Source organism: Oryzias melastigma, linkage group LG16 (genome assembly GCF_002922805.2).
Source record: "Oryzias melastigma strain HK-1 linkage group LG16, ASM292280v2, whole genome shotgun sequence".
In the NCBI taxonomy this organism is placed as follows: domain Eukaryota; kingdom Metazoa; phylum Chordata; class Actinopteri; order Beloniformes; family Adrianichthyidae; genus Oryzias; species Oryzias melastigma.
The window spans coordinates 24,148,334-24,160,703 of NC_050527.1; the positions used below are offsets into that span (position 1 = coordinate 24,148,334).

Here is a 12,370-nt window from a genome sequence, read left to right on the forward strand (position 1 = left end):
CAGACAGGAGTACACCGGGTCAGGCAGCATTACACCCAGCTAACAAATCCTCTCAATATTTACCTGATTAGGTTGGGCCAAAAAAAGAAAAAAGAAGAAGTAGAGGCGTACTGCTGTTAAGCCAAGAGGGCTGCAGCCTCTAATAAGAACCCCTGCTGGCTTTAGTGAGGAGTAATGGAGGGTAAAAGTGGCGAAGACAACAGTATTGAGTCCAGGGGTGGATTGAACTTTGTAACACTGGGGCAGGACAGAATATAGCTACCCCCACTATGGAGGCACAATATTGGGGGGCAAGTCTGGGTGTCCTTAAAATACTTCAGAATACATATCAGACCATCAGTTCATCTATCCACATATCTATCTTCTCCTTTGATCTACTCACAAGTATTCTGTTGAACGCTCTGACATTACGCTCCAAATTTCCTGGGATTGAGACCAGCACAAGCAAGACACTAGTTTGTGTCCTTCCTCTAGGCACGGACACATCTATTAGATATCTAAATCATGGCTTTATTAAAGCTCACAGCTATAGATATGTATTAGGTATCTGATAGACTTCAATTCAGGTCTATCGCTATTTAGATCTCTAGCAGACATCTTTCCCATAGCTTATCGCATTGCGATCCCATCATGCCTTGCGCGTTAAATATGTCATTTGGGTAGTTTCTTCCCACTGGAAACAATGAGACATTAATTATAGATGTCTATTGATAGTAGACATCTTTGTCTATTGATTATAGACATCTATGTCTATTTATTGTAGACATCTATGTCTATTGATAGTAGACATCGTTGTCTATTGATTATAGACATCTATGTCTATTGGCAGTAGACATTTATCTCTATTGATTGTAGACATCTACAATCAATGTCTATTAGATAGCTAATAGACATCTTTAGACATCTATGTCTACAGACATTTGTGGAAGGTCTGCCTCCATTCCTAAAAATGTCTATTAGTCTATTGACTAATAGACATCTAATGTAATATCTAATGGACATCTCAGACAACTCTATTTTCTTTACTGTTTTTACCACCTGAGGAACATGGCTAAACTAAAGACAATTTTATCCCAGTTTGATTTTGAGCTGATCATACATGCATTTATCTCTTCTCGTTCAGACTACTGTAATTCTCTTTTTACTTTTTTTTTAGACAAAAAGTCTCTTAATCTTTTCCAATTTGTCCAAAACTCAGCAGCAAGACTTTTAACTGGAACCAATAAGCACACTCGTGTCACCCCTCTCCTTCATATTAATTTTAGAATAGATTTTAATTTTTGTTTTTAGAGCCTTGAACAGACAAACCCCAAACTATATCTCCCTACACTCCTGCACGTTCTACTGATAAGAATCTTTTATGAGTTCTAAAAACTCATTTCAACACTCGGGGAGATCTCGCCTTCCCTGACTTTGGAACGACCTCCCTCTGTCTCTGTGCCAGACTGACTCAGTCGAATGTTTTAAATCTCAAGTTAAGACAGTTTTATTTAGAAGAACCTTTAGCGGTTCACTTTTGTTTTACTTATATGCTTGAGTATTTTTATTGGGTTTTATCTGCTTTAGTCCCCCTTGTCATTTTGTGTCAGATGTTATCTTGTTTTAACAGTGTGAAGGACTTTGTGAGTCCCTCTCTGAGAAAAGTGCTATATAAATAAAGATTTACTTACTTTCTTACTTGTTATTCTATTATCTACCAATAATGTTCTGCATATAGAGGATTCTTACACATCCACCTGTAGACTGGTAATATTTGGATATTTTTAGATGTCTATTGGAGTTATTTTTAATCATTTACTTGATAGAAAATAAAAAAGCCAAGTCAAACATATTTCTATCAATGTGATTTTGGTGTGCTGTTTTCATTTTTTTCCCCTTTTACTATCAAATGAACATGAAAACATTGATATAGAGTCCACTTTTTTTCCCTATCTATACATCTTAAAATAGAGTTGTCAGAGGAGTGCTATAGACATCTATAGTATATTAAGTATCTAATAGACATCCTGTGACTAGTGGGCTGTTGATGCTTTTTATGTCTATTTGTCAGCCTTTATTTTATTTTCAGGTATTTATAATTTGTTGTTGTTGTTTTTGTGGGCTATATCGTTTGGGGTGGGTTTGGTTTCTCAGCGCTTGGGTCCATATCCGGCCTTGACACCAAGTTTCAGTAAATCCAGAGCATAATAGACTGAATGTGCGACGTTAATGACTTAACGTTTACTTTTAATCACTTAACACTTTCTAGAAGTGAGAAGCAGGAGTGAAAACAAGTGGATGAGGAATTTTTATTAAGGTTCTCAGAAGGTTAGAAGAGACACAAGTGAACAGAAGGTTGGGTTTAAAAAAAAAAGGATCTCAACTGACAGGAGAGGGCACCGAAGGATGTTTATGGAACATTTTAGCATAAGGCCCAGATTTGCATATGAGGACATATTAAAAGATTTTCCCTGTAGCAAAAATGGATTTTATAAAACAAGAACTGCACAGAAGGCAAGAAAGGAGGAAAAACAGAAAAAAACATTTGGCAACGGCCAGATAGAGTTGGATGTGCGGATAAAAAGGCCACCAGAGGACAAGCGAAGGAACACTGCTCTGCTGCAGGAAACTCTCAAAAGCCCTAATAGCAGCTGGAACTAAAGCATGCTTTTATTTTCAATAAAAGGAAACTGTGATTCCACCAAAAGCAGAGATCTGGATCAGATTCAGAGAGACTTTACGAGCAAACCAGAGAAACAAGTGGAGTTCCATCTGATTCGCTTGGACTTCTAAAGAAGACAAACCATAAAGATTTTAGTGTTTTTGACCACTTTCAGCAAGAAAGAGATGTCTGGGATGAAATGAGCTAAGGTTATTAAAATAGTTTAGTGACTTCATTAGTTCACATGTTCACTTAGAGGGTGTGGTCCATAAATTACTGGGTGGAGGTCCAATTGTGGAGCCAAAGAAAGGCTGCACAAGATGAAAACATCAAGCTGATTTTGGAAAACATCCTTTTTTCCGAAGGGCTTCAGTTCAAGACTTAACACCTCAGATGACTGTTGACCCTTCCAATCTTTACTTAAAGTTGAGAACAGAATGAAATGCATCTTTGGCTCTTTCAGCAACAAAATCCACCACTGGAAAGTTTAAGCAAAAGACTTGAACATTCTTTATTGGAGCTAAAATAAACGTTTTGTCTGATATTTGATTTTAAATGTCCCTTATTTTAGGAAGAAACATTTCTATAGTTATCCATCTAAGTCCAGTTTCCATCCGACTTGAAGGTTTTTTCACATAAAAATGCAGCTATCATAGTACACATTAAAATAAATATTTTTTTAAAATAGTGTCTAACCATCTGTTTCCCACAAACTGTGTTGGATGATAAAAAACAAACCTCAATCACACCAAATGTCTAGTTTTTGAATAAATAATGAACTTACAAATTAAAAGTAAAAATATTTATGTTGATTAGAGTATTAAAGAAAGAAAACAACAGTTACAGGTGTAAATTAATCTACTTTATTCCATGGTCTGGGCGAATACTCGAATCTGATTGGCTGCAGTGTGTCCATTAAAGAGTGATATTAGACTCCTAAAGAATAAGTTCTGGTCACAATGTTTTATATTATTGTGCTGACCTTAACCCCACTGGAACAACAGAAACCTAGAACATAAAGTTAATAGTGGGTAATTCTTACAATAAAAGGCATATGTTCATAAAAATGTTCACACATTTTGTTATTAATGTACCATACAAGCTCCAGTCCACCAAAGCTGCTGCTGGTGGCCCTTGTGGTGATGACAGACAGGGGCAGGACAAACACAATAAACACAAAAGGGAAGAAAACCCAGTTCTACTGTGGTGTGAAAGCACTTTATGTCATCTTCTACACTTTATACATCCTCAGTAAATGTGGTCCATTTTGTTTAGCACACAAAAGTACAAACCAAACAAGTCAGTTTTGATGTGTGCATTGAAAACCGTTGAATGAAAACCATTTTTCTGATGAACTATGGAGCTTCTTCATTGTTCTAAACTGAATTCATTTTCTTTTGTCCACATGACAAAGCAGATTCATTGTGCAGCTTCAAGACTTTGCCTGTCATGAGTGATTGCTGAGCGCCTGTGACACGTTTGTCTCATCAGATAAAAAAAAGAAAACAGGACAAAAGTTAAAAAAAAAAGGAAACTATTATGAAGACGGCAATGAAAAAAATAGGAATTGTTAGTTTCAATTAAGCCAAGCAATGCTTAAAAACTGCACATTGTTTTAATTTGGAGTACGTTTCGACCAAGTTTGTTGTGGAGAGAAACTTCTCAATGATTAACTTTAATGTTGAACTTGCACGGCTTTAACATTGTCGAATTGTCGCTCAAAGAAGCAGACATTTTTCCATTTGTGAGAACAATATGGTGACCATACCTCCATAAACAACATTTCTGTGGATAATAGACAAAGCTCATCACTATCAACCATAAATATATTTTTTGTAATACTGGGAGTGAAAATCATGGTATATTATAAATCTGTTTTAGATCCATCTCTGCAATTGAAATCTCTACCTCTATAAAACTTAGAAATGATAGAAAAATGGTCAAACAATAAAGTGCTAGGACTTTTCAGCTTGTTCGGACATTTCAAACTACTAACTTCCTCTACGTTCTAACACTCATGATTCTGGAAAGACTTAAGGAACTTCTGAATGGTAACTAAAATTGTTCAAAATAATTATACGTATCAGAGTTGGTTTGTATATGAATACATGAGACATACTTTCCATCACTTTGATCTGTGTGCTCATAAGTGGGTTTATAATTCAAGACTAAGTACAACTCTGATGCAAAACTGTGCACCTTAATTAGTTTACTCCATGAAAGTTGGTGACTGAATAGAGATTATGTTGGAGCTGTGAGGCTGAGTCTGCGCTTTCTAATGACATATAAAGTCGTTATTGTCTTCTATTAGCGGCATTTTGAAATGACGTCAGGAAACTGTGACACTAAGTCTTCTGCAGTGCATAAAAACAAGCTTAAATAAAACATAACTGTGGGGGGCTTCCACTGTGCAGATGGAACCATTATAACTTTATTAGCAGGCGCACAGAGGTGGACCATTCAATCAGCCAATAATGATTAGTCCAACAGTTTGAGCACCAAAGAGGGATTTGAAGGCAAGACAATAAAACTGGAATTAGAAGATTCCCACTCATTTTACATTATTGGGTACTAACATTACTTAGTTGTGCTACAAAATGTGATATTGTTGTAATTAAAAATGATGTTTGCATGTAACTACATGCATTTTCAGGCAGATCAGAGCATCTGATATCATATTTATCTCATTTCTTTTCGTCATCCATACGTTTCCTGCAGTTTCCCACATGCAAGCAAACTGCTGGCACTCCTGCTGTCACGCATTAAGTGAAGCTTGTTAAAGCTGCAAATGACAGATCTGACTGTAACCAAGCCTATTTACATTTAGCTCCGAATCCCTGGAGTGCAGTCACAACACCATAAACTGCAACAGGCTCACACTTCCCCTACAACAACCATCTCAAAGAGGTTGGGTCTGCTCTGAGGAGGCTCAGGTTTGAGCACACTCAAACAATGAAAGTAAAGGTGATGCCGGTCGCCTGTGGGGTCTGCTCAATCGAGGCCAATTTCTCTTTACAGAGTCATAAATCTTCAGGCGGTTAGTGGAAGTGTCGCTTCAGGGTCAGGTCTCTGCAGCGCAGCCATGTGCAACAGTGTGGCCTAAATTCAATTATTCCACACTTGCCAACAACATAAGTGCAAACTCTTTTCATGTTTAAACTAGAAGACAATGAAAGTTTGCACTCCTTTACTGCAATTACAACTGTTATAATATGGAATAATAAGTTAAAAACATCTAACTTTCATTGTCATCTTTGACAATTTAAGAGAGAAAAATACACAACTGAACAATTTTTGAGACCCAAAGCTTAATAAAGCATCGGTGCTGATCATGTCCACTCTTATGTAATAACATAATCTGACGGATGCTTCCAGCAAAAGTAATGCACCGCACCACAACCCTCAAATCCTCTCTAACTGGACACTAGTGTCCTCCAAAGTCAACAGATCTCATTCTCTGAACACTTTAAGTTTATGCGTCAGATTTAATCGTTGCACGTTGAGATGAGAAATTGGCTGTTATACTACAATCTGAGTGAATGCTCGATTTTTATTGGTTGCAGGGTGTCCATTAGAAAAAAAAAAAAAAAAAAGTTCTGATCAAATAGCTATATTAGTGCGCTGAGTTAAAAAACAGTTGGTTTCAGTTTTCCAACAAATGTATTATTAGTTAATGGGAGTAATTGTTTGCTTGTCGATACATATTAAATGATCAGAGTTAATTGGGTATATTCCTAACAAACAAAACGATCTAGAAAGTGAGGAATTTTGGTGTTTTGCAACAAAATTTAGTTCTAACATGACATTCCACTTTCCTCTGCTGGTTAGTCCTCAACTCGTTTGTGAAATCTCTCTTAAAATTAAAAATTTTAATTTAACAATTTAGGGATGTAAGAAAATATCGATTCAGTGAAATATCGCAATACTTCATTGCAGCAAACATGTAGTTCAGCGTCTTACTAATTTTGAGTCATTTTTTAATAGAAAATTATATGCAACTAAATTCTGTGAACCTCGAGTTGGATTTTGTGAAAAAGAAAAAAAAAAGGCATAACTTCACAAGTTTAATCAACCTACAAACCCAATGGGTTTCCTTTCACCTATTTTCTTCCAAAATAAGAGCATGAACTATGTGAGGTTGTTCCACTTGGCAAAAACAGAAACGGGGCAGGCCAAAGGATTTAGAGGTCTTTCCATCAGAACACGCCCACTTAAAAACTCAATAAAAACGTGTTTCCTGTGTTTTTGTTTGCCTATAAAGGATGTGTGCACACATCTGTGTGTTCACCATCAAAATCAGCAATAAACTAATTTGTGCACATGTTTGTATGTCAGGGATTTAAAAAAAAAAGATTCTTAAATTCTACTTGGCATAAACAAACTGCCCCAAGTTTTTAACCTCTGGCCACCATTCTCAGCTCTTTTGATTTAAAAGCGATCTGTGATCCATTTATAATTCTGCTTGAGGATTTTATGTGTTTGTGAGGGGTGGGGGGGGTATTTGAGCGTTTTCATGATGTGAGCAAAGGCTCTAAAGTGGATACGATCTGCTGTTGATGATCAAATGTTCCCTTAATCACATCAAGCTGCAGGAGACACACACACCAGTAAATTCAACCTGGCTCGCCCCAGTCGTTTCCATACTGGCAAGCGTTATATGTTCTGACTCATTCTCCAACTCAGTTTCTCCTCTGTCCACTGCCCACTCTCGCTCTTCTACCTCTCCTGGCCCATTGATAGTTTCTAGTTTTCACTTCTTTTGTGTTCTCTCCCCCCCTGTATCTGCCTCTTTGTAGCACTAACAGAACATAAACAGCTTGTCAGCTCTTTTTTTTTTTTGCTGCCTTGACACACATCTTCTGTCATTCCCTTCTCCGCTCCTCCTCGTCTCTTTTCTCCGAATATGGTTCTCCGTCCTGCAGTTCCAGAGGCGGAAGGGATTTATGACACTAACACAGTCAGACCCCATCCCACCAGAGCCAGCACCGGAGATGCCACTGATGCTTTCAAACAGGAGTCCAGCAAATTCTTAAAGCAAATGTGGTCAGAGGAGAGCTTACACTGTAAATAGGTCTTTGTTGATATGATTGTATTTAGTTTTGTGGGAAGTTAAACCGGCCTTTCGATGAGCTCAGGCTTCATCGAAAGACTGCATCAGCGGTCAAGTAATTAAAACATGAACCCCTGATGAGGACCACTTCAAGCTGCGCTGCTTTAAAATATTTAAGGCTGCTTTTAGCATCACTTCCACCATTATAAGGGTAAAAACGTAAACAAGTCCCTGCTGTTTGTTTACTGAAAGGGTAGAAGGAAAAAAAACAGCAAATGACTCTGCAGCAAAAGCTTTAGGATTAAGTGTACATTAACAAGAGAGAGACTAATTCCTGCAGCGGTTACTTTTTACTCTCTAAGAGGGAAGAATGGGAATCTTTGACCCCGCGACCTGGTCCCAGATGAGTGGAACAACATGGAGTTATTTTTTTAGAAATTGTTTTCAACTTTTTGGTAGGATTTTTATATGCACTCATAAACCCAAACTCTTCAGGGTTAATGGCCTTACTTGTTGACTGACAGTTCAAAGAACACTCTTTCCTCTTTACTGTCACCCCATGCATCCTATCTTTTTTTTCTAAAGAAAGTATATTTTTGCATCTATTTAGCAACTTTCAAATGTTTTTTTATTTAAATAATTTCATTTTTTGTATTTAAATGATTTAAAATTAAACCACAGTATATTTTTTAAGTCCAAAGAGCAAGTGTGCAAGCAGGATGTATTATTTTTGTCATTAAGAACGTAAGACCTTATTAGGTGAATGCATAGTTTACAAAAGTGGTAAAAAAATCAAGTCAAAAACTGTCGTCTTTTCTGGTTCAAACTTTGTTTTTTTAAAGTTTGAAGAACCTCTGATGGTTTCAGTTCACAAATCTTGCCCTCTACAATCTACGCTGCAGGCTTTGTGCACAAATGAAATGCACACATTGCACGGCAAACATTTCTGTGCAAAAATCTAGAGAAAAATTACAAAGATTTTTTTTACAGCTTTGCAGGCATGTCTTATGGATTTGAGTTTATCTCTCGCTATACTCCTGTGCAAGTTTAAGAAAATTATAATATTTAGCAGTTTCATTAGCATGTGACATGATAAGCCTATAACCAATATAATATATATTTTTCATTATTTGGTATTTTTAACACAAGTGTAACAAAAAATGATACACAATGACATTTTAAGGTTATAAGAACAGTTTTGTTCTTTGGGGTTTCTTGGGATTCTCATGTTTTTTGTCTTTATTTTCCCATGAAATTCAAATTGCTTGGACTGAACCACTGGGAGTTTATGACTCATCCATTCCAAACCAATAGGAGGTATTTTACTGAAGTTTTAAACATAAAAAAGATGATTTATGAGAAAATCTTTTAGTGAAAAAAAAATATATAATTTTTGTAGAAAAATCACTGTAAGAGTTTGAATGCTTGACATATTAATGTTTGACTGAGTTCATACACCTTTAGATACAATTAAAATTCAAAGAGTTAATTATTTATATTCCCTGAAAGTGCCTGAGCAGCATCACCATCTATCATTGTATAACCATTATATATCTCCACAATGCACAAGCATTTAGCATGGAGTCAATGCAGCTGGAACCTCAACGTCATTCAAATTAAAAAATAGAAAGCAGCAGTCAGAATTTAATCCAATATTGAATATAACTAATAAGTGTGTTGATTCTCAGGAGAGCTCTGTTGTAACAATGCTGAGAAATCAATCTGCAAAAACGGTGTTTAAACTACAGCCAAAAGCTTTCAGAGGATAAAATCAATGAGCAGCACTCAATTCTGCAGCATCTGGGATTCCTTTATGTTCTACTGTTACGTCTGTCTTTTGAGCGGGAAAGTTTCAACATCTCACTTAGTGTTTCAGCACTATATTATCAAATTTATGCAGAAAATGTGATTAAATTAATTTGTTTGGTCTTAAAGATAAGTAAAAATGTTTAAAATAGTGTATTTTAAACATGCAAAAACACTTATTGTTCGACTAAAATGGGTTAAAAATTGAATCTTGTGCTGCAAAGATGCAGGGTTCTGCTTCAACCAAAGAGTTACAATCATCTGGTCACAGGTCATCAAACAGCCTTCAAAGGGCCCTGTGTTTTACTGCTGAGGGCCTAAGGTCCAAGCATCAATCTCACTGTAATTGAATCAGTCTCATCATGCTGCACACCAAAGCACAGACACACCGGCGTAAACCCCACACACTCACCGCTATTAAGTCAGGTTCTAACTCAGCATAAAACACACACACTGTAAGTCACGCTCAAACACAGAGAAGCATATTGGTGATCGTTTGAACCAGAACTCCACTGACCCACAAACGGCTCGTGCCCAGCAGTCAAATGCCCCTCAGCCTCCCCCTGATGCAGGTTCATCACTGCAGCTGTCTGCCGGCTGGAGTCAAAAACACGCTCAGAGGATCTGGATCGAGTGGAACTTGAAAGCTCACTGGAGCTTTTTCCTCCGTTTCTCAATGTTGATCGCTTATGAGGCTTGTCTGAGCACACACAACCCCCAGGATTACACACACACACACACACTCTCTGAGCTCCAGACAGAACAGTAAACAAACACTAATAAAAATAATTTCAGGTCATGGCCTAGTGTAACAGACTAGAATGAGAGGTTGGCACCTTTTCCTCAGACTTCATTTTTACTCCAATTCAGGCACTTTTTCCAATCTCTTTAATTAAACTGACATCTTTAATAACAGCGTCCACCCTAACGTTAATGAAACTGTGTCTGTGCAAGTCATTATGTGTGCAGCAATTTTAAGATTACCTTGTGTGGAGCCAGATGATTAGTTACCTTAGTTTTGAGATGTCTTTTTGATGTTTTCTATATAAAATGCAAAAACCACAAGGAAGTTCCCTAATGAAACAAAACTAGTAGAGCTTTAGAAAACTAGAATGTCCCTGAAGTTTACCCCACACAGTTGAGATTTTTCTAGTAAAAAAATAATTAAAATACTCAAATTCTAGAGACAGTGACTGGCTTTGCTGAATTGTTGCCCCTGAACTAGTTGGAATGAATTAGAAAGGATAGCTAGTTTAAAAAAACTATTTTTGGCACTTTTTTTTTTCTATCTGTAAGCCTGAATTACAGTTAATTAATTGAGATCCAAATTAGATTTTAGGAAATCTGGGCTTTGTAGTTAGAGTAGATTTAAGTGAGAGTATCATGATCCTGCCCCATCAGCAGCAGCTATAAACCTGAACCCGGTTGGTTTGTGTGCAGCTCATGGATTTGGATGTCTTGATCCACAGATGCTTTGATTCTCCACGTTTAAGTGAATCCACAAATATGTTGTCTAAACACACTTCATCTTTAGTATGAGAATGGAGGCCTTGAAGCGTACAAAAGCCATCTTTGATGCACCTTGGAAAGGTTATGCAACAATCACAAAGCCTTTGCGCGATAGAGAGGCATCGGTAGAGTCTTTAAGATTAGCTGCTTCATGCCAAAATCTTTTTTATAATAGCAACAAGCAAATATGCAACAAGCCAAATTAGTATTAAAATTACTTAAATGTAGCATTTTCTTAAAAGCAAAAAATACAAGTGAAAGTCTTTTTTCATAGATGGGAATAAATTCAGACGTTAAGGGGTTAATTTCAACTTTTTCTCAAAACTTCAGCAGCCGTCCCTTGGCGTGTAAAAATGCGACTGCTGCCTCCCAATTACAAATGTCGCCGTGCAGCCACCTGTCGACACACTGCCAGCATTCTGGGATACGTGACCACAGTTTTACAGTCAGACGGGTCTCCCCATGCACAGAAACTGAAGCAGTTCTGTGGCTCTCACTGTATTTTTTGGAATTACTCTATTAGCATGATAGATTTTTGACATCTGAGATTCAATCCTGCAGAAATAATCTTGGACTGAAACTTTGTAGTAAATGTACTAGCATTCTGTTATAGAAGAATGAAACAGAAATGCAGGAGAATTCAGAAATGTTAAAATAAAGACATGTTGTCAGTTTGTTCCAGTTTTCAAAACCTTAATATATTATTTTTGCAGGATTTTAAATTTTCTATTGTGTCAACGTCAAGGCTCGGGGCCATCCGGGTAGTTATATCCGGCCCTCCAGATCACTTTATTTGTTTTTATTAATGGCCCGATGTTATCTTGTCGTTATTTTTAACTTGTATAATTTTGACAAAATATATTTTTTATGGGGAGTAAAATATTGAAAATGATTTAAGGTTTAAGTTGATTTATTCTGGAATAATATTCCTGCCTTTTTATTATTCATAATTATGTTAAAAAGTTACAGTTTTTAATTTTTAAAAATTGGCATTCTGATAGCCTTTTGGAATATTTTGACATTTACTAAGATTTATTTAGGCAATATTTTAGTTTAGCTAATATTTCAGCTAGATTCTAGCTGTTTTGGCTAATTTAGGCTTTTCTTTTTAAGATTTTTAGGCTGTTTTGCAATTTAGCTAATATTTACACACTAGCCGTTTAGGCCACCTTAGGCTTTTTTTCAGCTTTTTAGGATATTTTGAAGTTTAGCTGTTTTTTCCAGCTACATGCTAGCTATTTTGGCTAACCTAAGTTTTGTGGGTTTTTTCTCGTTTTTTAGGCTAATTGGGCATTTAGCTAATATTTTATCTGGTTATTAGCCTCAGCGTTTTCAGCTATTTACTTCAGCGTTTTCAGCAATAG

General features: G+C 36.6%; 1 protein-coding gene across 8 annotated transcripts in view; it reads right to left on the reverse strand.

The window, feature by feature from the left end:
- The window catches only part of cspg5a (chondroitin sulfate proteoglycan 5a), a 59,729-nt gene that overhangs the window by 25,905 nt on the left and 21,454 nt on the right, over nt 1–12,370 (reverse strand). The window lies entirely within an intron of this gene.